Below are 25,974 nucleotides of genomic sequence, written 5' to 3' on the forward strand. Positions count from 1 at the left end.
GACACAATCAGCTGCCCTCCTCCTGCACCCTCATCTGTAGACACAATCAGCTGCCCTCCTGCTTTAAGACACCCTGTTGCACCCTAAGGCCCTCCTACTCTCTGAGGGATCCGGTCCTCAACTGGCCAGAAATGTCCTGGGCTTCAATGACTGGGGAAGGGGCTGGTTGCCACCTCAGCTTTGTACTACTGCCCTGTCAGCTGGAGTATGTTCACACTTTAACTCTGCTACTCACTGGTGCCTTATAATTACACCTGAAGGTATCTGAGTTTCAGACCCCCCCCCCCCCCGCCCCCCCCAGGGTTACAGAGAGTGCTAAAAGTAGCTTTCACAGCAGAGTCGGTGGGGGTGGTGGCACTTCCGGAGCCGTGCAAGCACCTTCCGCTGATGCGCCAAGCGTCATGTGTTGTGTGTGACAGATAACAATAACCACATCCCGGGGAGAGTGGGGCCCACCACAGAGCGACTGGAACCACTACATGAGCATGCACTGCTATGCTGGTACTCACTCGTGGCTATTCATGGCAACGCACACAGGGCCCGATTCACAGAACTAACTTAAGACAAAATCCTAAACTTACTACTTTTGGTATTCACAGAAGTTAGGATTTTGTCTTAAGTTTGTCTTAAGACAGACTTAAGACAGACTTAAGTTAGGATTTTGTCTTAAATCTGTCTTAAGACAAACGCAAGACAAAATCCTAACTTCTGTGAATACCAAAAGTAGTACGTTTAGGATTTTGTCTTAAGTTAGTTCTGTGAATCGGGTCCACAGTCACAATCACTCAGTCGCGAACACACTCAAAGTCTGGCACACACTTGCAGCTACTCACAGCAACTCGCACAGTAGCAGTCACTAACACAGTCAGTCACATGCATAGTCAATCACTCAAGGTTACTCACAGCAACTCACATAGCAGTTACTCAGTCACTAACACATTGATAGTGTGGCACACACTTACAGCCACGCATTCATTGTTACAGCAACTCACACATTAGCAATCACTAACACACTCAGTCTATCACAGGCACTCAGTCATAGTTACTCACAGTACCTTACACAGTTATCAGCAATCACTCACTCACTAACACACTCAGGGCCTCATTTATGAGGTTTTGCCGTAGGGCAGCACTGAAGACCTTCCTGCTGTGCTGCTATGGCATAAGAAAAGGGCAGGAATGTGCCACAGCTATCAGATACAGTGCATTCCTGTCCTTTTCCCCTGCGCCGGGGCTCAATGGGCTGCTGTGCGCCCAAAAAGGCACCTTTGCACCGTGGTGCAATGTTACCTGCGTTTCAGGGATGATTATTTTTGTACAGAAAGGGAAACCTTCCTGCACAGACACAATCACAAGAGGCGTTTTCCTCTTCCTATGTGTACTTCAGAATGCAGCTCACATGGAAAAAGGAGAAACAAGGAGAAATAAAGATATTTCTCCTCGTAGTGCATCCCTTACGCCTCCCCTGGGGAGGTGTAAGTTTTTGTCGCTGCCTCAGATTTACAATTTCTCGTAAATCTAGGGCAGGGTCAAAAACACATAGATGTTGCTGGGAACGCCCCCAGCAACACACATTGCACGCCCCTTCAATGTAGAAAACTGTGTTAAAGGGCCCAATATTTATCAGGCATCAATAACCCAAAAAAAGTGCTGCCTCGTAAATATGGAGCAGGCTCCTGCGCCACAAAACGTCACAGAAAGTGACATTCCAGCGGCGCAAGGGGCCTCATTAATGAGGCCCTCAGTCTGTCACACATGCACAGCCACATACACGTGGGTACTCACAATAACTCACATAGTAGCAATCACTAACACACTTGCAGTCTGTCACCCACCCACAGTAACTCATTGTTACTGCAGCTCACACCGTAGCAATCACTCAGCCACAAACTTACAGTCTTTCACACATGCACAGCCACATACACGTGGGTACTCAAAATAACTCACATAGTAGCAATCACTACAATACTCGGTGGAGAGAGGCACGAGGCAGGGTTGTTCACTGTCTCCGCTTCTCTTCGCGCTAGCGGTGGAACCTCTGGCGCTGCTGCTCCGATCCGGGGCCCACTTTCGCGGTTTATGGACACCATCGAGCCCGCATTATGTCTCGCTATACGCTGATGACCTGTTGCTCTTCCTTGAGGACCCGATTGATGCCTTGAATGGGGCTGCATCGGCGCTCACGGCGTTTGGAGAGATCTCGGGCCTTCGGGTGAATTGGGCCAAGACCTGCCTGTTCCCGGTTCGCAGGGGCACGCCCAGCCCCGATATCAGTAGGGAGATTAGGTGGGAACCTGACTGCTTTAAATACCTGGGGGTGTACGTCTACCACGACCCGACTGACCTCCTGGATGGGAACATAGCTCGCAGCACTCGCGCACTCCGGAGTCGCATGGATTTCTGGGCTACCCTGCCGCTGTCGGTGGCGGGGCGCATCGCTCTGCTAAAAATGGTGGCGCTCCCTCGGCTGCTGTACTATTTCTGTGCGCTGCCGGTTTGGATCCCGCCGGTCACCTTTCGCCTGCTACGATCAATGGTGGTGGGATTCCTCTGGGGCTCAGGCCGCGCCCTTAAGACCCTGACAAGGCCGAAAGCTGAGGGTGGTCTTGCGGTGCCAGACTTTGAGAAATACTACTTGGCAGCCCAGCTACAGACCTTCACTCAGGAAGTCGCCAGGGAATTCCGTGGCCCAGAGTCCGGGAGGGGCACTGGGATGGCCAGGCATGTTATTTCCTTCATTGTGTTGCGTCAGCGTTTGGCCTTGCAGGACCTGACGCTCGAGGAAAAGACCATTCGACTATGCTGGAACCGCGCCCACGCCCGGGGACGGTTGAGGCTGCCGTACGCACCTGAAATAACTTTGGGTATGTTGACGGCCCTGCCTCACGGCGGTGATTGGTCACGGCTGGCGGATTGGGAGGACGCGGGCCTACAGCTGGTGGGGGACCTTTACGAGGATGGGGCACTACTGCCCTTTCAGGAGCTCATTGACCGCTTTGATGTTCCTCGTGGCGACTTTCTTTTGCACACAGCCCTGGTCCGAGCGATTCAAGCGCACTGGAAGAACGGAATGGAGGAACCTCCTACATCCCCGGTATGCCAGTATGTCATGATGTCTGCGGGTACGGTCAAGGCGGTCACATGCCTGTATAACAGACTGGTCAACGAGGGGTTAACCCCCCTCACCACCTTAAGGAACCGCTGGGAGGTGGACGTAGGAAAGGAGATACCGGAGGCGACCTGGTCACAACTCATGAGGCGGGCCTGGAAGGGCACGCGCCACGCCCGCTTTCAACTGGTCCACTTTTATGTGCTCCATAGAGCATATTTGACCCCGGCGAAGATCCAACAATACTTCGCCACGGATTCTGCGGACTGCCCCAGATGCCGCGCGCCTGGGGCAGACCTCCTTCACATGCTGTGGTCCTACCCAGGATTGTCCTCCTATTGGCTTGAGGTGGGAGACACCCTGAAGGGGGTGACGGGGAGGTCCTTGGCGGTTGACGCGGCGGTGGGACTCTTACACTGGTTTCCACATACCCCCAAAAATAAAATTTCCAGTAAATTCATTGACCTAGGGCTTCTCCTTGCTAAGCGGGAGGTCACTAGGAACTGGAAGGCGAGGGTTGGCCCCACATGGACCCGATGGCACGGCGAACTTTTGAAGTGGGCGGCAGGGGAAAGCACGCTGCGATACCAGCTAGCTAGAAGACAGCACAATGAGAAGGCGCAGGAGGCGGCGCTAGAATGGGAGACATTAGTGCAGGCCCTCAGGGATTATTGCGCTTCCAGCGACTCAGAAAGTGAGGATGCGGCTCGTCCCGAGTCCCGATAGACAGTTGTCCTTCACATATCTGTAGAGTTCCCAGGAGGCTCACCCATGTTTCCTTTTACATCTCTTTCCATACACTGATGGCGGGGTTGGGGAGGGTTCTGTTTAGTTCATAGTGTTTTGGGGGGTTTTACTTTTTCTTTCCCTTTTGTAGGATGGTTTAGAAAAGCAGATGATGGACTGTGGATCATCCGGACCGGCCTTGCCCTCCTATCGGGCCCCTACTGATACTCGCCGCCCGACCCTCGGGTTGTGGGCTGAATGGCTGTGTGTTGGGATGTTTTATTGAATGGGGGTGGGACGTGTTCTACTATTTTCAATTGACCTTATAATGCTGGTCCAATTTGTAACTTTTTACTGATTCCTGCAATAAAAATATATTTAAAAAAATAAAATAAAATAGTAGCAATCACTAACACACATGCAGTCTGTCACCCACCCACAGTAACTCATTGTTATTGCAGCTCACACAGTCGCAATCACTCAGCCACAAACTTACAGTCTTTCACACATGCACAGCCACATTCACGTGGGTACTCACAATAACTCACATAGTAGCAATCACTAACACACTTGAAGTCTGTCACCTACCCTCAGTAACTCATTGTTACTGCAGCTCACACCGTAGCAATCACTCAGCCACAAACTTACAGTCTTTCACACATGCACAGCCACATACACGTGGGTACTCACTGTAACTCACATAGTAGCATTCACTAACACACTTGCAGTCTGTCACCCACCCACAGTAACTCGTTGTTACTGCAGCTCACACCGTAGCAATCACTCAGCCACAAACTTACAGTCTTTCACACATGCACAGCCACATACACGTGGGTACTCACAATAACTCACATAGTAGCAATCACTAACACACATGCAGTCTGTCACCCACCCACAGTAACTCATTGTTATTGCAGCTCACACAGTCGCAATCACTCAGCCACAAACTTACAGTCTTTCACACATGCACAGCCACATTCACATGGGTACTCACAATAACTCACATAGTAGCAATCACTAACACACTTGAAGTCTGTCACCCACCCTCAGTAACTCATTGTTACTGCAGCTCACACCATAGCAATCACTCAGCCACAAACTTAGTCTTTCACACATGCACAGCCACATACACGTGGGTACTCACTGTAACTCACATAGTAGCATTCACTAACACACTTGCAGTCTGTCACCCACCCACAGTAACTCGTTGTTACTGCAGCTCACACCGTAGCAATCACTCAGCCACAAACTTACAGTCTTTCACACATGCACAGCCACAAACACGTGGGTACTCACAATAACTCACATAATAGCAATCACTAACACACTTGCAGTCTGTCACCCACCCACAGTAACTCATTGTTATTGCAGCTCACACAGTCGCAATCACTCAGCCACAAACTTAAAGTCTTTCACACATGCACAGCCACATACACGTGGGTACTCACAATAACTCACATAGTAGCAATCACTAACACACTTGCAGTCTGTCACCCACCCACAGTAACTCATTGTTACTGCAGCTCACACCGTAGCAATCACTCAGCCACAAACTTACAGTCTTTCACACATGCACAGCCACATACACGTGGGTACTCACAATAACTCACATAGTAGCAATCACTAACACACATGCAGTCTGTCACCCACCCACAGTAACTCATTGTTACTGCAGCTCACACCGTCGCAATCACTCAGCCACAAACTTACAGTCTTTCACACATGCACAGCCACATACACGTGGGTACTCACAATAACTCACATAGTAGCAATCACTAACACACTTGCAGTCTGTCACCCACCCACAGTAACTCATTGTTACTGCTGCTCACACCGTAGCAATCACTCAGCCACAAACTTACAGTCTTTCACACATGCACAGCCACATACACGTGGGTACTCACAATAACTCACATAGTAGCAATCACTAACACACTTGCAGTCTGTCACCCACCCACAGTAACTCATTGTTACTGCAGCTCACACCGTAGCAATCACTCAGCCACAAACTTAAAGTCTTTTACACATGCACAGCCACATACATGTGGGTACTCACAATAACTCACATAGTAGCAATCACTAACACACTTGCAGTCTGTCACCCACCCACAGTAACTCATTGTTACTGCAGCTCACACAGTAGCAATCACTCAGCCACAAACTTACAGTCTTTTACACATGCACAGCCACATACATGTGGGTACTCACAATAACTCACATAGTAGCAATCACTAACACACTTGCAGTCTGTCACCCACCCACAGTAACTCATTGTTACTGCAGCTCACACCGTAGCAATCACTCAGCCACAAACTTACAGTCTTTCACACATGCACAGCCACATACACGTGGGTACTCACAATAACTCACATAGTAGCAATCACTAACACACTTGAAGTCTCTCACCCACCCTCAGTAACTCATTGTTACTGCAGCTCACACAGTAGCAATCACTCAGCCACAAACTTACAGTCTTTCACACATGCACAGCCACATACACGTGGGTACTCACAATAACTCACATAGTAGCAATCACTAACACACTTGCAGTCTGTCACCCACCCACAGTAACTCGTTGTTACTGCAGCTCACACCGTAGCAATCACTCAGCCACAAACCTACAGTCTTTCACACATGCACAGCCACATACACGTGGGTACTCACAATAACTCACATAGTAGCAATCACTAACACACTTGCAGTCTGTCACCCACCCACAGTAACTCATTGTTACTGCAGCTCACACCGAAGCAATCACTCAGCCACAAACTTACAGTCTTTCACACATGCACAGCCACATACACTTGGGTACTCACAATAACTCACATAGTAGCAATCACTAACACACTTGCAGTCTGTCACCCACCCACAGTAACTCATTGTTACTGCAGCTCACACCGTAGCAATCACTCAGCCACAAACTTACAGTCTTTCACACATGCACAGCCACATACACGTGGGTACTCACAATAACTCACATAGTAGCAATCACTAACACACTTGAAGTCTCTCACCCACCCTCAGTAACTCATTGTTACTGCAGCTCACACAGTAGCAATCACTCAGCCACAAACTTACAGTCTTTCACACATGCACAGCCACATACACGTGGGTACTCACAATAACTCACATAGTAGCAATCACTAACACACTTGCAGTCTGTCACCCACCCACAGTAACTCATTGTTACTGCAGCTCACACAGTCGCAATCACTCAGCCACAAACTTACAGTCTTTCACACATGCACAGCCACATACACGTGGGTACTCACAATAACTTACATAGTAGCAATCACTAACACACTTGCAGTCTGTCACCCACCCACAGTAACTCATTGTTACTGCAGCTCACACCGTAGCAATCACTCAGCCACAAACTTACAGTCTTTCACACATGCACAGCCACATACACGTGGGTACTCACAATAACTCACATAGTAGCAATCACTAACACACTTGCAGTCTGTCACCCACCCACAGTAACTCATTGTTACTGCAGCTCACACAGTAGCAATCACTCAGCCACAAACTTACAGTCGTTCACACATGCACAGCCACATACACGTGGGTACTCACAATAACTCACATAGTAGCAATCACTAACACACTTGCAGTCTGTCACCCACCCACAGTAACTCATTGTTCCTGCAGCTCACACCGTAGCAATCATTCAGCCACAAACTTACAGTCTTTCACACATGCACAGCCACATACACGTGGGTACTCACAATAACTCACATAGTAGCAATCACTAACACACTTGCAGTCTGTCACCCACCTACAGTAACTCATTGTTACTGCAGCTCACACAGTCGCAATCACTCAGCCACAAACTTAAAGTCTTTCACACATGCACAGCCACATACACGTGAGTACTAACAATAACTCACATAGTAGCAATCACTAACACACTTGCAGTCTGTCACCCACCCACAGTAACTCATTGTTACTGCAGCTCACACAGTCGCAATCACTCAGCCACAAACACTCTCACAGTCATTCACGTGCATAGTCTGCAGCACACATAGAAGGAGAAAAATGCCTCGGAGGATTCCTTTTGTGGAGGATGGTGCCCCTTCTTGCACAAACGCAGTCCAGCTTACAACGCAGGCATCCTTGCATCTTGGTGCAAGAGTGCCTACGTTGGTGCTAGGCAGTGCATTGTGCGCCAGCGCTGTGAAAAGGCAGGAATACGCTATATTGTTTTAAATACGACACATTTCTGCTCTTTCCCTAATACGCAGTGCAGAGCAGAAAGGTGACCTGCTGCGCTGAGTGACATCTTGATAAACATGTCCCTGTGAATTTTACAAACATGCTGATGTGTTTTACCAGAATTATCAAAACAATTTAGGCCATATTTATCAAGGGCTGTGTCGCTTTAGTGTCGTGTTGCGTGGTGTAAAAGCATCACAACCCTTGAAATGCGATTTATAAAGCCATGCAAGGCCATCTTGCATGGCCCTGAGGGACTTGATAAATCCAGAGTAAAGAACTCAGTGCAAATCGCTGCGTTGCGTTACTCCGCCCCAGGGAGGCGTTCCATGGGAGGTGCGTGGGTATTCCCATGAAAAACCCATGGATTTTAACAAATACCCAGATTTACCATTACTGGCAGACTTGGGAATGCACCACAATGCTACGCCTCCCCAGGGTGAGGCATAACGGGGAGAAATATCTTTATTTCTCCTCGTTTTCTCCTCTTTCTATGTGTGCTGTATTCTGCTGTACACATAGAAAGAAGAACATGGCTCAGGAGATTGTTTTTGCAAACAGTCCTCTTTACAGGGCAGGCCCCCCTTGCACTACGGTGCATGAGTGCCTCCGTTGGCGCTACGCAGCACATTGTGCAACAGCGCTGGGAAAAGGCAGGGAGGGCCGTACTGCGACAAATACAGCAAACTCCTGCCCTTTCCATGTAATGGAGCACAGCTCAGCGCAGCAATGTGACTTGCTGCATTACCTTTGGTAAATATGGGCCTTGGAATAAATTACATCCATGAACAGTGATAAAGGGGCTTTTTGAAACAAAGGTTGCTTTCAGGGTAATTTAAGCACTTATAGTGGTATATTTACTAACATTTAGCTCTGGTTTTGTGTCACAAAAATACCGCAAACCAGCTCAAAATGTTTTTGTGCAGTTTACTTTCAAGTGGAAAACTTTGTTTGCGCTGGAATGTTGCCTAAGAGTAATCGTTCCAGGTCTACCACTAAACATGGACAGTTTCTGATGACATATAAACGTGAATACTTCTAAGTTTGCTCTTTAAAGATAAACAGTTCCTGATGCCCTCCGAAGGTGAATCCTCCTAGATCTGCTCTTTAAAGCCTTCCATGCTGATGACGGAACCGCTCCGTCATCAGCTACAGTTGAGCTGTGCTGATGACGGAGCGGTTCCGTCATGGCCCGGCCGCCGCGCCTGCGCGGCGCTGATTTCGCGCCTGCGCGGGCGTTCTAATGAGCGGGGCGGGTCATGACGGAACCGCTCCGTCACCAGCACAGCTCAACTGTAGCTGGTGACGGAGCGGTTCTGTCACCAGCATGCGGCGGCCGCGCGGCCGCCCCGCCCCTTTAGCGCTGCGGCGGAATAGCCGCCGCAGCGAAGGGGTTAAACTTGAGCAGCTCCAGATCTGCCATCTGAAAGTCAATAGTCCCAGATCTTCCTTCTAATAACGGAATGTCTCTTGATCTGATCTTTAATCACTGCCAGAGCTTGATTTGCCTTCTGAAAAGAACCGCTCTGGAGAAGCCCCAACAATGGAATGCACCGTTGCCTCAGTGCCCGTTGCGTAGTAGGTGTAATTTCACACGCTGTACTTGTGTCACATGTGGAATCCTATTGTTATGATTGTACCGGATTTAATTCAGTTCTCGGATTCTTGTTGTTTGTGACTTTAGTTGATCTGGCTTTTCATGGAATCTTACCTAGTCATGCGCAGTTCTGGTACATCAGTAGGGGACGCAAACACTGAACCACTTTAGCACTTTGGTGCAAAAGCTGGTGATTGATGATGCAGTTTGGGCGTCTTTGCATCACATAGCGCCTCTCCTTTTCTCTCATCTGATAAAGTGCTGAGAGACATTTACTTTGCACCTCAGAAATACTTCTCTTGTTACGCAGAATTTAGTGGCTTTGCAAACAGTAGAGCTATCCCTCAATATATCCATTGTTTGAATGACGGGTGTACTTAACCACTTCCATGCTTGTGACAAGGTCAACTCGTCATGGGTTTTACCTGCCCTGTGCTTATGACGAGTTGACCTTGTCACAAACAATGGGATTTTGAGAAATGTAACTAGCAATGATGTGGTTAAGTAACCTGCACATATTCTTGGATTTCAGCTACATTCATTTAATTAAATATTACAGTGATTCTTAACATGTATACTTCTGGGGGCCCCCACTTATTCGTTACTGCAACACAAGGACCCCCACTGACTCATTATTGAAGGCCAGCGACCTCCGCTCTGCATTTTCAATGATTTGAACCGCAGAACATTACTCAAAATACAGACAGAATCATTCGTCAAACAAATCCGAAAACGATGAAATATTTTATTTAAATCACAAACAAATACAAAAAAATCAATAAGTTAATTAATTTAATGGGTAGGTTAGTGCTTTTTTAAATGCAATGGAGACCGTTCATAGTCCACACTATATTTCATTTAATGCATTTGAACTGTTAGCAAAAAACAATCTGAGGATACAAACTTAATTTTCAGCCTACAATTTCAAATTCCTTCACATTTACAGAATGTTTGAAATTTTTAATTTTACGTTTTGCTTCTTCATTTACCTACACTGGATTAAGCTGCTAATATTAGTTCTTTTTCTAAGAAGTTGAGGACACCCCGAGAAGGATTCACCGAGCCCCTAGTCGCCTCGTGCCACAGGTTAAGAGCCAATGATATAGTGCTTTGATTTGCGGCATTTATTCTTTAGATGTCATTTATATTATAATCACTAAATTCCTATTCAATTTCCGTGTCTTTGCGAACCTTGGAGGGCGAGCTCGCCAGTAAGCTACTCGCCCTGTGGCGCGGTCTCAGCCAAGAAAAGGGTGTGGACTTCCTTTTTGGTATGGATTGGCTGCCCATGGAAAGGGCAAGCATTCATTGAGGGGCTCTGGGCTGGCGAGAGCGGGGACTGACCTGCTGGTGGTCCTGGCTTTTCCTGCCCTACCCCAAGAGGCCGGTTGTGTAGATTTATAAACATTGGAGGGGGTATACCCCGGTATGGTTGTCACAAGTGGTGGCAGATTGATTTACCTGCGGCTCTGTTGACCGGAGAGCAGTCAACTTAAGGAGAGCAGGCTATCTTGGTTGTGGCCTGCTGGCACAGCCCGAAGGTCAAGAAAAAGGCCCCGTGGACAGCGGGTTGCAAATATAATGACAATTTATAACTTTGAGATTTATATTGAATCCTGTGGTGTTGATAAGCGAAGTATTTAAAGATCTACCTTAATCAAGATGAATGAAGCATTAAAGACATGACACTGCTTTAAGATTTAATAAAAAGACTACGCGGTGAATGACAACAACCTGCTTCATGTCTTTTATGTGGTGGGGGGCGACTTGCACCCGGTAGGCACACTATGGGATGCACCGTTGCCTAAGTGCCCGTTGCGTAGTAGGTGTAATTTCACACACTGTACTTGTGTCACATGTGGGATCCTATTGTTATATTTGCACCGGATTTAATTCAGTTCTAGGATTCTTGTTGTTGTTTGTGACTTTAGTTGATCTGGCTTTGCATGGAATCTTACCTAGTCATGCGCAGTTCTGGTACATCAGTAGGGGACGCAAACACTGAACCACTTAAGCACTTTGGTGCAAAAGCTGGTGATTGATGATGCAGTTTGGGCGTCTTTGCATCACATAGCGCCTCTCCTTTTCTCTCATCTGATAAAGTGCTGAGAGACATTTACTTTGCACCTCAGAAATACTTCTCTTGTTACGCAGAATTTAGTGGCTTTGCAAACAGTAGAGCTATCCCTCAATATATCCATTGTTTGAATGACGGGTGTACTTAACCACTTCCATGCTTGTGACAAGGTCAACTCGTCATGGGTTTTACCTGCCCTGTGCTTATGACGAGTTGACCTTGTCACAAACAATGGGATTTTGAGAAATGTCACTAGCAATGATGTGGTTAAGTAACCTGCACATATTCTTGGATTTCAGCTACATTCATTTAATTAAATATTACAGTGATTCTTAACATGTATACTTCTGGGGGCCCCCACTTATTCGTTACTGCAACACAAGGACCCCCACTGACTCATTATTGAAGGCCAGCGAACTCCGCTCTGCATTTTCAATGATTTGAACCGCAGAACATTACACAAAATACAGACAGAATCATTCGTCAAACAAATCCGAAAACGATGAAATATTTTATTTAATTCACAAACAAATACAAAAAAATCAATAAATTAATTAATTTAATGGGTAGGTTAGTGCTTTTTTAAATGCAATTGATGCCGTTCATCGTCCACACTATATTTCATTTAATGGATTTGAACTGTTCGCAAAAAACAATCTGAGGATACAAACTTAATTTTCAGCCTACAATTTCAAATTCCTTCACATTTACAGAATGTTTGACATTTTTAATTTTACGTTTTGCTTCTTCATTTACCTACACTGGATTAAGTTGCTAATATTAGTTATTTTTCTAAGAAGTTGAGGATACCCTGAGAAGGTTTCACCGAACCCCTAGTCCCCTCGTGCCACAGGTTAAGAGCCACTGATATATAGTGCATTGATTTGCGACATTTTTTCTTTAGATGTCATTTATATTATAATCACTTAATTCCTAGTCAATTTCCATGTCTTTGCGAACCTTTCAGAATATGTTAGTTCATGCATCCTCCAGCCTAAGATACAAAGACAGGTCCAGAAAAGGTCCACATCTAAAACACTCAACCATAACATGCCCATTCCTCAATCTCATTCAAACCATTGTTCAAAGCATCAAGTTTATGAATGAATAGAGAAATATTTCTATATTTGACACTCTTTGCTGTATATTCAATACATATCCGCACTACCTTATTCATGGAAAGACACATATTGCTTCGGTGAGGGATAGTTTTGTCTTTGCTTGTTTTTGGTGTTTTGTTTATTTTATTATAACAATTTCTATAACATACATATATATATATATATATATATATGTATGTTATACATATATTACCTACTGGCGGTCGCCAGTAGGTAGTTATAGTTAGGATTTTTTTCAATGTTAAATCTCAAAATTCTATTTGGAATAACTTTGGCGCCGGTTGACGAATCTGCCTGAAAATTTCCTCAAAATGGCCTCGCGGAGCTCCGGTCCTTCCCTGAAAGTTTGGGGGGGATGCGTCAAGCGGGGGCCGAGATAAAAGGGGGGTCCCAAAACGCGTTTTCCCCATGTTAATTTCCATAGGGCGGTCGATTACACTTTTAGCCCGAACGGCTGAATGGATTTCCACCTAATTTGGCAAAATTGTGGGGACTGGTAGCCCGATGTGCCTTTGCTATGTCTCAGGATATGTGCTCCAGTGGATTTTGAGTAATTTAGGTTTAAAAAAATATATATATCTAGACCCGCGCCCCGGTACTCGCACCGGGGAGCGCTCAAAGCGCGCCACGCGACTTGCGTACAGAAAGCTGATTGGCTCTCGGGTGTCTGTAAACATTCGAAACAGTCCGCAGCGGCCGCCATCTTGTACCTCGGTAGGATTGAGGTGGTAAAAATCAAAGGGGGAAATGAGCAAAAGGGGGCAGGGTACACCCCCCCTGACCCCCTAGGTTTGATGTGGGGGTCATAAAAGGGCCGTACGGGGCAAAAAAAAAATTTTTTTTTGATTTGCGCCGGGGGAGCACCCGGTCCGCGCACCGGGGAGCGTACGATTGAGAAAAAGAATGACACTTTTTTTTAAAAAAAAATAGCTTTTTTTTATAAATTGGAGGTAGTTCTGAAAATAACTTTTTTTTGTTTTTGTTGTTTTATATTTTTTTATACTTTTTGAAACGATTTTATATTTTTTTGGGATTTTTTACAGGGGAAAAACAAAAACAGGGATTCAAAAAATGCTCAACAGGAGCAAAAAAATGAGAAAATTTAGGGACGGGGAGAGCATCGGTGTTCCTGTTTCTTTATTGCAATGAGTTCAACGCTCTGCTCCCCATAACAGAGTAGTTCGTCACAGTCCTTGCATAAAAATGTTATGCCTGCAAAAACCGGCTGGATGTTAGGGACCATTCTTGCACGTGTTGAACCTGAAGGTGTTGCTCCACCAGTGGAGGTGCTGCTGCCATCTCTTCGTGCCTTCTCTGCCAGCTCCCTGACACTCTCCCTGGAATAATTTTTTGGGTGTCTTCTTTTGACATGCCGAATTAAATTGGCATTTCCAAAGCTGTATTTTTTTTAGAGGATTGCCTCTGGATAAAATACTTCCACATATTTTACAAGTTACTTTACTTGCATTAACTTTTTTTTGTCCTTCAGGGATGTCATAAAATTTCCAGATGAAGTGGTTCTTTGTTTTCTGGTGAGGAGGGTCCTCTTGCACAAATCCACCTGAATCACTGCTGGATGACTCCCTTGCAGCCATTGCTGTAGATCAGGAAAGTAATGAGTTAAAAAATCACAAAACACCTCTTGCTCTCTCCAAGTGCAAATCAATAGTGAGAGAAATGGGTGGGTTTCTCTAAATTTAGAAAAAAATAATTATTGAACCAATGAAAAGTGTTATTTACAGGTCACATGACCATGGGCTTCATCATTATGAAACCAAAACTGTTATGAACCAATGAAAAGTGTTATTTTCTGGTCACATGACCCGACGCGCTTACGCGACGTGCCGCGGGGCGCGGCCAGGGGCGCGCCGCGTAAGCGTGTCAGACGCCTTCGTTGCACGATCGTATTCGCTCAAGTGCTTCCGGGTGCGCTTACGCCGTGCGTATCACGCGGACGCGGCTACGCGATACGTCATGATCATGTTTTCGTTCGCGATATTGGCGCTCTCGGGACGCTCCCCTGAGCGCGCCTCGGGACGCTTTATAGAAGTACGCTTTTCGGGGCGCTCCCCGGGGCGCGCATCGGGAGCGCTCCAAAAAAAAAATGGGAAAATTGTAGGGACAGGTAGCCCTATTCTGAAGTGCTTTTTACGAAAATTAACTTTGGAAAAATATGTATTGTGCTACATTGGGCTTTATATATGTTAGAGCAAAAATGTAGCCCAAATGTAGCCAAATGTAGCCCAATGTAGCCCAAAGAAGGCCACCAGAGACAAAAAAAAATATAGCTCAAATATAGCCCAACTGTAGCCCAATGACAGAATGTATCAGAGTGTTCTAAACAACTAGAGCGCTAACAGTCTTACTTATAAAGTGAGACTTATAGTTAGGAATTAGCATTAAAAAAACCTGTGAAATTCACTGAAAAAACCATAGGTTTCAGACCAGTTATAGTTAGGAATTAGCATTTAAAAAACCAATGAAATTCACTGAAAAATCCATAGGTTTCACACCAGTTATAGTCAGGAATTAGCATTTAAAAAACCTATTAAATTCACTAAAAAAAGCATAGGTTTCACATCAGTTATAGTTAGCTGGAAATTTTACTGACATAAAACCATTGAAATTCAACGTTATAGTTAGTTGGACTCACTATAACTTGCGCGTGTAATGCACTGCTGATGACGTCACATATTACATCACTCATGACATGGTCAGTGACATCACTCATGACATCACTGATGACACCATCCTTGTGAAAGAGTGACAGACCTCCTTTCACTGTAACCCTTGAAACACATATTCAAAAATAGAAACTAAAAATTTTCAAAAAAACCCATACCAGTTACAACAACCAATTCAGAAATTCCACCATTTATATACACATCTACTAATTCAGCAACAGTTCTATGTAGTCACTCATACATATACTCACTCATAATATGTAGTGATACACCTATACATCCTGTAACACATCGACAGTCATCCAAAAGTTACTCACACACATACTCACACATGCAAATAAACTATTGAACATCCATTTATTTGCATATACAACTATACACACACTACCACCTTACTTCTAAGGAAACTTACACATACTTACTCTCTTAAACAAACACTTATAGAAACACATACTTATTTAAACAAGAACTCTTACAATCTCTCATTCTCACATATACTCACTTATAAACATCAATACTCACATATACTAGATTAAAACATATGTTGTTACTGATAAAGACACTAGTGAGATAGCCCATTCACACACTAACACACACATATAGGCACTCATCCAACCTTACAGTCCTGCACATATGCTGTCTTCAAAACACATACAAACAGTGAATCAGTCATTGATGCATCTATGTGCTAAGTAATACCCCCACCAAATCATACAGACATTCATACTGATACTAAAATAAACATCTAATAACCCATATACACACACATGTAGGTACTCACCAACCCATGCAGCCACTTATACACAAAGTGAAACACTGATACATATATTTAAATATTTAAACATTACTCGCTAATATATATATTCACTAAGATACACTTAATAAGCCAGTTAACCAATCCATTTTTTTTTAAAAAACATCCATTTAGATACTTATTTAAACATTTATTCATCCATCGACCGTTTTCATATACATATAGAAAACATATTTATTTTTCAGAAAGACACACATTCACTGGATGGTGTCATCAGTGGACTTAAAGGACATAACATATGCTTGAAACAACAAACTCAACACTGAACCTACTTAAGGACATAACAAAATTACTCACCTCCATGAACTCGATCTCCCAGAATGCCGTTTCATGAGTGAAGTGAACGCCCATTGGGGAGCGAGTAATAAAATGAACCATGAAAGCAAGGTGAGCCCTCAGTGTGATTTTGTCATAGCCCAGGAAGAAGAGGCGGAGAGCCTCGAAAAGCGTTGGCTTGCTGCAAACATGATGGCATTGAAAAGGCAAGCAGCTTGAGGTAAAGAAACTGGATGGTAGAAAGCTCCGAGTGTGCACTCCTGCTGCTTCAGGGCATTTGCGAGGAAAAAAAAAAAAATATATATATATATACAGAGAGAGAGAGAGCCCCACAGGAATATAACCCACTTGCCTCATGCTGTTGTCAAAGTTATCATTCCAGCTCCTGTGAAGTGCTTGCATTGCAATTTAGGAGGGTCTATTATACCGCTACTGTACTGAGTCACAATCACAGACAAGTTAGGAATCAAAATGCAAACCGGATTTGTTGACTTTGCCAATGTTTGTTCCTAACAAGAATTCTCTTAGTGTTTGTAAATATTTTTCTTACAATTGAGCTGCCTTCTGCTGCTGTCAACACTAGTTGGGCCACATAATTACTCTTATGCATTTAGTGCGTGGTGTGCGGGGCGGACAGGGACTGCCTTCGTCTATGGTTCCCCGTCTCCTTTTCTTTGGCCGAGTCTTGAATGACTTCATTTATAATACTGATGTAATCTTGTTTGAATTAAATAAATCCTTCTTGCTCCCACTCAGACATCTTGTTGTCCTGCTCCCTTTCAGAAAACGTTTTGAACTCTAAGGGCCAGATGTAGGAGCCCTAATTCCGGTCGGAAACGGTCGATTTCAGCCGTTTCCGACCGGTATTAGGCTTTTCAGATGTAGGGGGCCTACCGAATCGGTAATTTTACCGATTCGGTAAATATACCGATTCGGTAAAATACCGAATCGGTATATTTACTGAATCGGTAAATCCATATGTAGCTGACACTCCTAAGAGTGCCACAGGCCCTTAAGAGTCGGTATTTTACAACACAATCCTAATGTGTGGTTAAATACCGAATTCAGGTGTGCATGCACATCTGTGCATGCACACCTGTGCCATGTGACACATAGACATGCCCTTAGGGCATGTATGTGTGCCACATGTCACACAAGCCTGTACTTGGGGTGCTAGAGGGTGTCAAAGTGACACCCACTGCACCCTTGCAGGATTCGGTATTTACCGATTCAGTAAATACCGAATCGGTATTTCCCATTAATTCCTATGGGCTTCAAGGCCCATAGGAATCAATGGGCAATACCGATTCGGTATTTACCGAATCGGTAAATACCGAATCTTACAGATTCGGTATTCCTACATTCGGAATTACCTAAATTTGCCCCCTTCCCATTTACAGACTCTTAAATACCGATTCGGTATAATTCGGTATTTAAGAGTCTGTAAATGGGAATTACCTACATCTAGCCCTAAATCTTTTGAACCAAAGTAAGCATCACCATGTTTCTCAGCTTGCCTTTTTAGCTGCACTGGTCTAGATATTTCTTCTGGTGGTTTCCATTTATTATATTTACTATTTTACGGTGCTGGTACAATTGTCTTCAGCCACACCGTGTACTGATGAAGATCCTCCTGTTAAATACATAAGGGGTCGAAACATTGGTCTAGCCAGCAATTTGGTTGCCATCCCATGATATAGGACCAGATTGATTACCTCTGTCCTTTTGTCTACAAAATAAACTTCAGTTAGATTATGTCTACACATATATGTTTTTTTTATTTTTTACTGTGTATCCTTTTCTGTTTACATTCTTTCCTGGGTTCTGCACTGTCAGCTCACCTGAGCACTTTAGGACCACACAACTGTTACAAGGATTGTTAACTTTGCCGACCAGTATGTATCTGATCGATGATAAGACACCGGGTCCATTCCTCTTTTCTTTATTAGAAACTGTGTTGACATTTTCATTCAGTACTCTTAAGAAGTCTTGCATTTATTGAGGTTTCTTTTGGGCTTGTTCAAAGAAATCTTGGTTTTCAAAGAGCTGCTGACTCCACAATTACAGGACATCTTAAGCGCGATAATCCCTAAACAAGAGATACCAAACGAATCTGTTAGAACCATTGTTTCTCCTCCAGTACAGTGTAAATCCCTCTTTATAATGCTAAATATAGAAATACCGATAACACAACATAACATTTGGTGCCGGACTCAGTGGATCTTATGCAGCCAGACACCTTGTGGACAGACTTCTCGGCGGCCCTACACACAGGTAGTTTATAAGATTGTGAATGCTGCCACCCCGGGCTCCAGGCATCCCCTTTAACCAAGCAACCAAAATCAACAAAAAATCTCCAAACTTTTCCTACACCAAATTGCTCGAGCTGCATAACCATTAATGGTCCCGTCCACGTGAACTCGTTCAGACTCTGCACCAATCAAGCTAGTATCAATAACCATGGACTGCACCATCCATCCAAATATGTGGGGGGATGTGGCTGCCTTCTGTCCACTGACTTCATCTTCTGGGAAAACCAGTGTGAATGTTCATGGAACCAGGAAGACCCAGACCAGGTGCGAGTGCACCAAGGAGAGAATAACTTCTTGGTGGCCTCTCGAGCAGGCCGGTGCCCGTTATGAGTAACTGATTGTCACAGTGATGGTCACAGTACTGACTCAACCATGCCTTTCTCATGCAAACTGTACTTCACAAAAGCAGGGGTCCTTCAAGGCTCTATCATCTCACCCATGTTTTTCAACATCTACATGAAGTCATCACTGGCAATGATCAATCAATTTCAGTTCACGTGCTATAACTATGCAGATGACACGCAAATACTACTAAAACTGGAAAACCCCAAAGACATTGGAAACTTAAAAATCTTCAGTTGCCCGAGGGCACTTGATCAGAGGGTGACATGGAGTCATCTCAAAGTGAATGATTTCAAAGGTAAAATACTCACATGTGACAACTGGAAAAATTATGACCCACTCTGCGCCTGGCCTGACGATCTGAGAACACCTCCTAATGTGTATAAGGAAGTAAGAAACCTTGGAATGACCATGGACTCCAACTTATCAATAAATGCCCAAGTGGACAAGTAGCAAGATCAAGCTTCTTTACCATGATAACTGCGCAACGCATGTTCCCCCACCTGGGATTTCCACACAAGGTCCAGGCTACTATCTCACTTGTACTGTCTAAAACTGATTACGCCATTGACCTCTACCACGGTTCATTTTTATCAACTATGAAAAGACTGCGATGGGTTCAGAACTCTCCTGCCAGATTACTCCTACATGTAAAGCCCCAAGCCCACATCTCTCCTGCCTTAAGGGCCCTGTCTTGGTTACCGGTTGCCTGAAGATCCACATTCAAGCTGCTTTGTATCACCCAGAAAGCAATACATGCAACAGGGCCGGTTTTCATCAGGAATAAAATCACCAAATGCATTCAACAAAAGAAGGAACCGCCACTCAAGATTAGCACCTTGCCTCAAAACCCCACCATACAAGTCAAAAACCATAGGTGGCACATCCTTCTCTGCTCAAGCAGCTAAACTATCGAATCCATTAACCCCGAACATAAGATCCATGTATAACTATCTTATCTTCAGAAGAGTTGTCTCTTTCCTACTGATTATTTTACTTTTCAGAGTCCTTTTCTAATGTCATTCCCTAGAGCATATACTCTTGATAAGCCACGGGGTGGGCAGGAAGTGTGATAAAAGAACTATGTTTTTTTATGTTTGTTTTGTCCTTAAGAAGGCCCATCTCAATTCATTTATCTGGACCGAAACAATTGCGAAAATCAACATATTTTACTCAATTGCGTATGAGAAATAAAAAATATATAAATATCAAACATTACAGACAAGTTATTATTACATTTTAAAACTTACTTTTTGTTATCTGATGTTATTTCCCTGCTTTGACCAAAAATATTTACATCTTCCACTATTTAAATTTTTTTCTTTGTTTTATCATGAAATGCATTGATTTTTGTAACCATTTTCTTTTTTGCCATCCGTGCTTATGAATATAAAAGTAAATAAATCCTCTTTTTAAAATCTTTTTTTTTAACACACATGCCTGGTCTAAACGGACTCCTCTAAAATGATTGAAGGGGGTTCAGGCTGTTGTAGGTTGAGTCAGATGCTAAGCACACTACCTGCTAAAGTAGTAATAATAAAAGTGCGGCCGTCCTGACCTTCCATCCGGCCCCTGGTCCCCTGCAGCCCTGTGCTGCTGTCTACTCTACTCAGCACTAACCCTTGATTTTTTTAAAAATAAACTTACAAGTATTTATTTAAAGGTTAATTGATGTTAAAGAAACAAGTAATTAGGGAGTCCTGCACCTCTAAACCTTAGCAACATTGCCAAGACTTCTTGCAGCAAAAGGGTTAAAATATGACGTCTCTTTAAAATTGTATTTCATTAACATACAGAACCGTGTTACTTTAGTACATCAGATTTTATCAGTGCATTGAGAATTAAGTGATAATTTTCAAACATGAATTTAGAAACATTAATTTGCCATCCTGACAGAAAAGCCAATAGTGAAATAAGCGGTAAATCAGTTGTTATGTGCACTTGTTGGCCGGCCTAGTTTATTACTATACAAGAACAACATAACACTTTATTAAATCAAACACAGGAAAAGGTTTTGTACAGTACACAGCCTTAAACCGTGTATTTGGAGGTGCTCTTACATATAATAACAAAGAAAAAGGCGGGAATGTGAAATAATACAACTACCCAGGATCACACAATTTGGTACAGTGGGGAAGCCAGGATTCATCACAGGTCTCCTGGTTTCTCATTGTGAAATTCAGCCACTAGATACATATGCTTCGCTTCACCTCCACCCCCTCACCCGGGACCTCCACTGCTGGCATCAGAGCGACCCTCCCTCACTTCACAGACTAAAGTTTTTGGCCCTGAGAAAACTGTTGGTGGTACCCACGCGCTCAGGGGAGCTCAGCTCTTCCACCCTCGCATCAGCATCAAACAGACTGATCGCTTTCAGCTTCTCTGATGGAGTTCCTTCTTCTGCCATTGGGCCATCACCCACCCCCAGGCACGGTAACCATGTAGGGTGACCAACCGTCCGTAAATTTCACGGACAGTCCGTAATTTCGGCCGTCTGTCCGTTGTCCGTGAAGGAATCTCTAACGGACGCCATTTGTCCGTCATTTTAACGGGGCACCGGTTGCTCCACCCTAAAGCCGGCACAGCTTGCACCCACCTCCCTTCTTCACTCCGATGCTGCACCAAAGCGCCTCAGATGCCCCGCAGCATTGGAGAGGCACAGCGGGATGGCAACCCTCACACCTCCAGCCCTTGATGACCCGTTAAGAGGTGCTTCGAAGGTGACTGAGAGGGAGGGGCTGCAGCTTCAGGAGCAGCAACAACGACATCTATTCACATGCAAACAGCCCTGAATGTGTCGTGTCTCTGCTATTTAGAGGGGGGCTCACACATTCCATTTCTACCCAGGGCCCCAAACATCACTCTGCCAGATTACGCCCCTGATTACACCGAGGCAGCACGTGGTTCTCTTCGCAGAGCGTAATTGCTGTCACTAAATTGTAAGCAAACCTCGGTTCTTCAACATGCAGTCTATAATGTAAGAAAATAAAGTAATGGCACAATCGCACCCACACTGATTGACAAAGTATGGAGGACAATCAATTCAATCAGTTCTCTTTGAGTATCTCCTGTAAGTGCTGTACATCACAGTGGGGGATGGCATTTTGGACGGAGAGCCTGTCTTCTCATTGTCTTGTGCAGGAGAGGAGCCCAAGATGATACTAGAATACTGCATGCCCACCCCTGTGTTCCCTCTCCTGTGATGGCTCCTGCCCTCCCCTCAGTGATGGCACCTGTCCCCCCATGTGGTGGCTCCAGTCCACCCCACGCCTGGGATGGCTCCTGTCCCCCCAGGTTGTGGCTCCAGTCCACCCCCACCCGTGGTGGCTCTTGTCCCCCCCTGTGGTGGATCCTGTCTCCTCCCTGGGTGGCTTCCGTCCCAGTCCTGGAACGGCCCCTGCAGCGAGGGTGAAGTTCTTGATGGGCCTCTTCTCAAAAGGGCTCAGCTCAAAATTAATATGGAAAGGTCGGCGAGTAAGTAAGTGAAGGGATGGGTGAATGGCTGGATGAATTAGTGAAAGGGTGAATGGATGAATGAAAGATTGAATAAATGGCTAATGAGAGAGGATGGATGGATTGATGAGTGAGGGGAAGGATGGAGAGAAAATGTAAATAGCTGGATGTACGGGTGGAAGGGTAGCTGGATGATGGATGAGGGGAAAGATGGATGAGGGGAAGGATGATGGATGAGGAGAAGGATGGATGGATGGATGGACGGGAAGGATGGATTGATGGAGGGGAAGGATGGATGGATGAGGGGAAGGATGGATGGATGGATGGATGGAGTGGATGGATGGAGGGGAAGGATGGATGGATCAGGAGATGGATGGATGGACGGATGGATGAGGGGAAGGATACATGGATGGGTGAGGGGAAGGATGGATGATGGATGAAAAGAAGGATGGATGAGGGGAAGGATGGATGGATGAGGGGAAGGATGGATGGATGAGGGGAAGGATGGATGGATGAGGGGATGGATGGATGAGGGGATGGATGGATGAGGGGAAGGGTGGATGGGTGAGGGGATGGATGGATGGATGAGGGATGGGTGAGGGGATGGATGGATGGATGAGGGGATGGATGGATGGATGAGGGGATGGATGGATGGATAAGGGGATGGATAGAGGGGAAGGATGGATGGATGGGTGGGTGAAAGGATGGATGGATGGATGATGAGGGGAAGGATGGATGATGAGGGGAAGGATGGATGGATGCATGATGAGGGGATGGATGGATGGATGATGAGGGGAAGGGTGGATGGATGGATGATGAGGGGGTGCGTGAAGGTATGGATGGATGGATGATTAGGGAATGGATGGATGAAGAGGGGGTGGGTAAAAGGATGGATGGATGATGAGGGGAAGGATGGATGGATGATGAGGGGAAGGATGGATGGATGATGAGTGGGTGGGTAGAAGGATGGATGGATGGATGATAAGGGGAAAGGATGGATGGATGATGAGGGAAAAGGATTGATGGATTATGAGGGGAAGGATGGATGATGAGGGGAAGAACGGATGGATGGATGGATGGATGGATGAGGGGTGGGTGAAAGGATGGATGGAGAGTCAGTGGGTGAAAGGATGGATGGATGATGAGTGGGTGGGTGAAAGGATGGATGGATGATGAGTGGGTGGGTGAAAGGATGAATGGATGGATGAGTGGGTGGGTGAAAGGATGGATGGATGGATGAGTGGGTGGGTGGATAGTGGGTGGGTGAAAGGATGGATCAGTGGTTTGGATGGTGGGTGGGTGAAAGGATGGATGAGTGGGTGGGTGGATAGTGGGTGGGTGGATGGTTGGGTGGATGATAGGTGGGTAGGTGGATGAGTGAAATGATGGATGGATTGATGGATTGATAAGTGCAAGGGTGAATGAATGGACGTATGAGTGAAAGGGTGGATGTAAGGATGGATGAGTGAGTGAAAGGGAGGGTAGATGGACAAAAGGATGAATAGATGTGTGAAGGAGTGAAATGATAGATGGATGAGTGATAGGATCAATGGATGGATTCATGAGTGGATGAGTAGATGGATGGATGGATGGGTGGGTGGATGGATGGATGGAAGGAAGGATGGCTAAGTGAAAGGGTCGATGAAGAGAGAAAGGGAGGATGGATGGATGACTAAAATAGTGGATGGGTGGAAGGATTAGTAAGTGAAAGGATGGCTGGATTGGTGAAAGGGTAAATGGCTGAATGGATGAGTGAATGCATGGATGGGATAAAGAGTGGATGGATAAGTGTACAGATGGATAGGGTGAAATGGTGGATGGATGGATGGATGGATAATGGATATGAGTGAAAGGATGGATGAGAGGATGGATGAAGGGATGGATGAGTGAAATGATAGATGGAAGGATACATGATGGATAGGTTTGCAAACGGTTGAATATGTTTGGAAATGGCTGGGCTTACTTATATACTATTGCGCGACCTCTGATGTGTCTGTAAAACATACCTATTGTCCTGAAGTTTTGTCCTGAATTTTGACCTCCTGTCCTGAATTTGTGTCCTGAATTTTGACCCTTTGTCCTGAATTTTTACACTCACCGTCCTGAATTTGCACCAATGCCAGTTGGTCACCCTACACCACCCTCTACACCCCCCCTCCCATCCAGGAACACTACATAGGCGCCCCCTCTCTTCTGTGGAGCAGGGGTGCAGAGCCCCCTAATGTGAGCAGGGAAAGGGGATAACGTGTCTGCCCCAGGAAGTAGCAATGCGGCGTCATAGTGGTGCAGTGGGGGCCCTCACACCCCCTGGGTCCCGGTGTCACTGCACCTGCTGCACGGATGATAGCTAGCGCCTTCTCTCACCTCTCTCAGGGTGGGCGCTGGTGCTTGTCGCTCTCTCGGAGTGAGGTGCTGGTCTTGCGGGGTCTGCAGGGCGAAGAGATGAGTAGTGAAGAGTGAGGCGGGCGAGGGGGCCGCCAAAGTGCCACAAACCACAGGCAAGAGGGCTTCCTGTCACTGAGCGCAGCGCCTAACCAGCACCGGAGGGCGGAGAGGAAAGAGGAACAGAGAGAGCAGCAGAGCGTGATATGAGAGAGAGAGAGAGAGGGGGGGTGGGATGGAGAGAGAGAGAGACAGAGAGAGAGTCAGAGAGAGAGAGAGAGACTGAGAGAGAGAACGACGGAGACAGAGAAAGAAGGAGAGAGAGAGAGAGAGAGAGAGAGAGCGCGAGAGAGAGAGAGACAGAGAGAGAAAGAAAGAGAGAGAGAGAGACAGAGAGAGAGAAAGACAGACAGAGAGAGAACGAGGGAGAGAGAGAAAGAAAGAGAGCGAGAGAAACAGAGAGAGAGAGAGAGTCAGAGAGAGAGACAGAGACAGAGACAGAGAGAGAGTCAGAGAGAGAGAGAGAGAGAGAAAGACTAAGAGAGAGAACGACGGAGAGAGAGAAAGAAAGAGAGAGAGAGAGCGCGCGCGCGAGAGAGAGAGAGCGAGAGAGAGACAGAGAGAAAGAAAGAGAGAGAGAGAGACAGAGAAAGAGAAGGACAGAGAGAGACGAGGGAGAGAGAAAGAAAGAGCGAGAGAGTGAGAGAGAGAGCGAGAGAGAGAGACAGAGAGAGAGAGCGCGCGCGAGAGAGAGAGAGCGAGAGAGAGACAGAGAGAGAAAGAAAGAGAGAGAGACAGAGAGAGAGAAAGACAGAGAGAGAGCGAGGGAGAGAGAAAGAAAGAGAGAGAGAGAGCGAGAGAGAGAA

General features: G+C 45.5%; 1 protein-coding gene across 1 annotated transcript in view; it reads right to left on the minus strand.

Moving 5' to 3' along the window:
* LOC147659036 (uncharacterized) overlaps window positions 1-25,260 on the minus strand; it is a 117,022-nt gene extending 91,762 nt beyond the window's left edge. Inside the window, exon 1 of the mRNA XM_086952024.1 lies at window positions 25,091-25,260. The gene's annotated coding sequence lies outside the window, so the exon portion shown is untranslated. The remainder of the gene's footprint in view (window positions 1-25,090) is intronic.
* Window positions 25,261-25,974: the final 714 nt, after the last annotated feature.

The sequence above is a fragment of the Lissotriton vulgaris genome, unplaced genomic scaffold (assembly GCF_964263255.1).
Source record: "Lissotriton vulgaris unplaced genomic scaffold, aLisVul1.2 SCAFFOLD_1858, whole genome shotgun sequence".
In the NCBI taxonomy this organism is placed as follows: Eukaryota; Metazoa; Chordata; class Amphibia; order Caudata; family Salamandridae; genus Lissotriton; species Lissotriton vulgaris.